This window comes from Mus caroli, chromosome 12 (assembly GCF_900094665.2).
Source record: "Mus caroli chromosome 12, CAROLI_EIJ_v1.1, whole genome shotgun sequence".
NCBI classification, from domain to species: Eukaryota; Metazoa; Chordata; class Mammalia; order Rodentia; family Muridae; genus Mus; species Mus caroli.
The window spans coordinates 76,515,956-76,521,763 of record NC_034581.1 but is presented as its reverse complement, the minus strand read 5'-3'; positions in this window follow the sequence as shown (position 1 = coordinate 76,521,763).

Below are 5,808 nucleotides of genomic sequence, written 5' to 3'. Positions count from 1 at the left end.
TAGATTCCCTTAGAAAATACCCAACTTCAGTTATTTTTGCCATGGTAACAGAAAATGGACTAATATAGTTAATAGTGATTCTTGTTGTCTGATATGTGTGTGTTTATTATAGTGCTCCTAATGAGTGTGAATTGGTGAATTAGTTTATTACCGAAGCTTTTTAAAATTTTATTTATTTATTTATGTTTTTGGTTCTTTTGAGACAGGGTTTCTCTGGGTAGCATTGGAACTTGCTTTGTAGACTAGGCTGACCTTGAACTCACAGAGATCTGTGTGCCTCTGCCTCACAAGTGGTGGAATTAAAGGCATGCATTTTTGTGATGACCAATGATGTTGGGAAAAGACCAAAAGCCTTCAACTATATATATTTTAGACTATTAAGGAAATAAATCGTGTACTTAAAAAAAAACATTTCAAATGTATAGAAACAAAAATTAAATCCTAGAAAAAAAAAGCATTTTATTTTGATTTCTTAGAGACAAATACTTAATACTTCAGAATACCCTTCTGGTCTTTTTTCCCCCCCACAGAAATATTTTTTTCTGGCAAAAAAAAAAAAAAAAAAGTCTTAGTAGAAACTTCTATCCAACCCTGTTCCAAGTAGAGAGCTTTCTCAGTCAGTGGGCTGTGCGGGTGTCGGGGGACTGTGTCATTAGGTTGTGGTTTCCTAGCAGGTCTCTGTTTTGCAGAGTGGGCAAAAGACTAAGAACATTGGAGTGTTTAGGAGCTGTCAGTGTTGGAAGGGAAATGGTTAGCCATAGACGGTGACAGGTGAGGTGCAGTCTCTGGCAAGGGAAAAGAGCTTTGGAGAGAAGAACAGATGTCTGGCGATCTCTAGTGAAATCCTCAGTGCTCACTGGTGCCTCGTGGAATGAGTTCGCTCACTGGGAATGTGGTGAGCGTGCCAGAGGCTGGAGAAGGCTGGAGAATGAGCTAGAGGTTTAAGTACCTAAGGACGGGAACTGACACCATGTGCTCTGTTAGTATGAACCCCATGCTGTGTTACTAATTTTTGCCAACTTCCTATCTGTGACTGAGAGTTACCAACATTTCGCACTTTCTTTCCGGGCTCTTTTATGTTAACGTGACCTTGGGAACTGCGTTTTAGCTAGGGAAGAATGGATTTGATTTCGGTGATTTCTAGACCAAAGTTTTTAAGAGGCAAGGATGCCCCTCAATGTCCTTGTTCCCTGTCAGTTTCACGCGGGGCATGACAAAGTCTCGGGGACAAGGTCTTGCTGTAGTCCAGGATGGCTTCAAACTCGTGATCCTCCTGCTTCAGTCTCCTGAGTCCTGGGATTACAAGCAGATGGCACCATGCTTGAACCCAAAGCTTAGGTTTCCACAAACTCAATGGAGCCATATGGAAGACAGCCATCTGACCAACCATGGCACTTACTTTACATTACTATACAAAAGTGAGTTGGTGAAACGCACTTTTTCTCTGGTTCCAATAGTCTAGCCTGCTGTAGTCAATACTCAGGCTGTAGTCAATACACCCAGATTGAGGTGGTTTAGTTGCTGGTTGCAACTTCATTGGATAACAAGAAGACCAGAGTCACAGTGATAGCATACAGAATTGGTTTCTTTCTGTCTCTATTGTGCACCAACGCTGGTTCCACCCCAAGACTTGCTGTCACATGATCAGAGGACTGCCTACAGCAGGCCCACCTGCTTCCTGTTCTGTGCCATAGGAAGTTGTGTGTTTTCCACATCAACCAGCAACAACTCAAGGCTCTATGCTGACTGTTGCATGCCACAAATCTGTGACTCCCAAAGGCCTGGACCGTTTTGGCATTTGAGTGGTAAGCTAGGCTGCGTCCACACAAACTGCATGGTTGCTGACAGCGATGCTTTTCTCAAGAGGACAGAGGATGGGTTGCCAGATGTACAAAGGCGAAATCACTTGATCTCAGCTTTCTTGAAATAGAAAAAGTTCTTTTGGAGATGCTAAAGAAAAATGAAGTCATTTCCCTCTGACACGGACTGAACTATGTCTTTGGGAAAATTACTTTCAGAGAGGAATAAAAAACCAAAAAAAAAAAAAAAAAAAAAAACAAGATTGAAAGCGGGAACGGGGAGAATGACAAAGAAGGACACAGGTTCAAGAAGCTGGAGGAAATTCAGCAGCTCTGGAGCAAAGCTCAGAAACAGGATTTTACAAGAGGCAATCTCAGAGTGAGGTGTGCCAAGCAGAGTAAGAAAGATGGTGTGCCCTATGGCTAGAGATGGAATATCTCAAGCCAGGCTTATTTCTCTGGCCGTTAGCTATGGGTTCGGGAAATACCTGCAACTTATCAGGCCGGGCAAGCCATAAGTCAAGGGTGCTGTCCCTGTGCCAAGTTCAAGCTGGAAGTGCTGTTCTCAGCTATTTCTCCAAACACTGCAAATTTATTCTTCTGGACACCATCCCACGTGTGGGAACTAAAGGAAGGCAGGGGTACATGCACGCCTTCCTTCCCCTGGCTCATCAGTCTTCACCTTTGCGACAGGGGCTAAATTGATTTTGCCTGCTGGTTCAGAGATCACAGAATTGGACCGGTTGTCTTAATCCATAACAAAAATAAGTTCTCTTAGCACAGATGCACTTTGATTGACTTGGAATCCCTGCCTGTAAAATCTTCGCAAACAAAAGAAACACGGAGAGATACGCTATAATAAGATTAGGCTCAAATGGCAAGGCAAGTGCTGAATTTAAATTGCTCAGCAATGCCTCCCACAGAACTGTCTACTTCACCTTTCTCTGCCACTGTGGAGAGCGCAGAAGTGCCTCGCCAGCTTGGGGTGGTCTCCTCAGCTCCCCCTCCTCCTCGTGATTCTCAATATTCAGCGCAACTTCTGTTCTTTCCATGGAAACATCCTGAATTTTTCTAGTCTTTAGCTTCCAGGCATCCACTGGAGAGCAACTCAATGGACATCAGAAGTGAAGCCAGGCAGACTACAATCCTCTCAGATCTGTGTGCTGGCTGTGTAGCTGGGGATGGGATCATTGCCCACCCCAACCTCTCGGTTCCTCCTCTAAAACAATTAGACTAAGAGTAACAAGGAATGAGATAAGCTAAGGGAGCAGAGGGCCCAGCACAGCACCTGGCTCCAAGTTGACAACTGACCTCAGCTGTTTTGAGTTCTCCAGGATCTCTCCACATCACTCTGGGCAGTACAGCAACCATTCCTCTTTCTATGTTAAGATTTGTGTGTGTGTGTGTGTGTGTCTGTGTGTGTGTGCGCGCGCACATCCACGTGCATAGTTATGTGCACATGTGAGTGCAGTCGAGCATGGAGACCCGAAAAAGGCACCAGGTCTCCGTGATCTGGAGTTACAGGCTGCCACGAGCCTCCAGATGTGAATGCTGGAATGGAACTCAGATCCTCTGAAGGAGCAGTAATAACTCTTAGTGCTGAGTCGTCGCTCCAACCCCCACCCATCCCTCTTAGGCTAAACAGATGAGAATTTAAAATAATTTCAGACTAGACACAGCTGTGGGCCAGGTTGGGCTGGGAAAACCAGTGGCTCTCCAGTAAGGTCACACACAGTAGGTGAGTCTCTGTTTGAAAACAAGCTGGGTGAGTTCTCCATTAACGTGCAGGAAACACATAAAACTCCAACCAGTGGAATGATTGGTGGAGGGAACCCCCTGGGGCAGCTGTTATCAGAGTCAAAAACCTGATCAAGAACCTGGACTGTGTGTTAGCTCAGGTCCCACTGATCAGAAACTGACTTCGAGTTAGCTCAGGTCCCAAGAGCACAGGTAGTCACAGCTTTTTGTTTGATACCAGCTCAAGCATTTAGATCATTCAGAATTGGGCTGGATTCTCCTGTGTGAGAATTTTATTTCTTAGGTGTTGCTTCAGTCCATCTACTGTAACAAAATCTCACGGTCCAAATAGCTAATAAATAGTAGAAATGCACTTCTCACAGTTTTGCAGGCAAGGGTGACTAGGGTTAAGATTCTGCTATATTCAGTGTCTGGTTAGACCCACTTCCTCATTCCTCACTGGCTACCCCCACACAGTGTCTTCACATGGTGGAAAGCATGAGGAGAGAGTGGCCATTGAGAGATCTGAAGAAGACATTAGGACTTAATTGCCACCCAAACTCCTATCTCCTCCTCCCCTCACTTTGAGGGTTAGAACATAGGTGTTTGGGGTAGACACAGACTTTCAGACAAGGTGGATTCTAATGGGGTTGGATGGAACATTGCCAAGAGAATAACACATTGTGTCTATGAGGTGGGGTGCGCATATGTGTTCAGTCACAAGTGGACATGTATGTGGAGACAACCTCAATGTCATTCCCTAGGTACCATCTACTTTTTGTTTTTAAACCTTTACTTTTATTTTATGTGTGTGAGTATTTTGCCTACATGTCTGTGCACTTCGAGAATGCAGCACCAGAGGAGGCCAGAAGTGGGCAACAAGCTCCTGGAACTGGAGTTTGTAGCGAGCTGCTATGTGGATGCTTGGAATCCAACCCAGGTCCTCCTAAAGAGCAGCCAGTGCTCTTAAGTAATGAGTTGGCTCTCCAGGCCCATCCAACTTGGTTTTTTGTTGTTGTTGTTGTTGTTGTTTTTGTTTTTAATTGAAACAGGAACTTGTCCTGGAGCTACTAAATAGGCTGGCCGGTCAGCAAGCCTCAGAAGTCTCCCTATCTCTGCCTCCCTAATGCTGGAATCACAAACATGTTCCCCACACTTGGCATTTTTTATGTGGGTGCTGGGGATCAAGCCCAAGTCCTCCTGCTATAGACTGAGCTACCTCCCCACCTAAATAACACATTTTACTCCCCTAAAGTAAGTCAACACGTGCTTCTCACAAAAGCGCTTGATAAAGTTGTGAATCCTCACAAGTGTGGTAGGCCCTGAACTACCAGAGCTTGAAATCCCAGTTTACAGATGGCCATTGCTAATCTATGACCTGTGGTAAGAGCCTGGACCGTGGAATGCTGCAGGTCAGCATTAGAATCCTGGTTCTGTTCCCCAGGTAGCACGAGTTCCAGACCTCCCCAGGGGCTGCTTCTCTCAGCTCTAAAGAGTTCTTAACAATCCTCTCAGGGTTGAGGAGATGCTCCGTGGCTAAGAGTGTGCACTCTTCAAGTACCAGAGAAGACATGACTTTGAATTCCCAGAGCCTACCAAAAAAAGAAAAAAAAAAAAAAAAAAAGCCAGGAATGGCTGTGTGTGGAAGGATTCTGAAAGCCCTCTGGCCAGCCAGCCTCAGTTCAGTATGAGAGAGACCCTGTTGCAAGTCAATAAAACAGGAAAGAACAGAAGGCAACTAATGACTGTTCAGGCGTCTGCACATATGTGCATGGATGCAAACCCTCATGTGCGTGCACTCATACACATACACGCATGCATGCACGGACCAAACAACTACCAGAACAAATTTTGACAAATTCTCTTTCCCTTGGATGTTTGCTGTAAAGGATGAAATGAGCTAATTCATGCCAAGAGCCCAGTCTACTGCCTGATCCACAGAAACCTCTCTCCATGTAAACAAGTATGATAATAGCTACCCCACAGTTCACATTCCTTACCCCTGTCTTCACGTTGTGCAGACTAAAATTCACTGGATCACGGTCTTACATGAGACGTGAAGACAGCCCTTTGCTATTTTGAGAAATCAGCGCCTTTTTTTTAAACCAATAAATCCTCAGTGCAATGCTCTGTGGATATTAACAATGATAAGGAGAGAGGTTGTCACTGGGAATCTGTGTAAGAGATGCAGAAACTAGACCCACGGGGGAGCGAGGTCAATATAACCTTCAATTACCTGGGAAATCAGCTCTTCTTCCAAATTGAGTTGTTC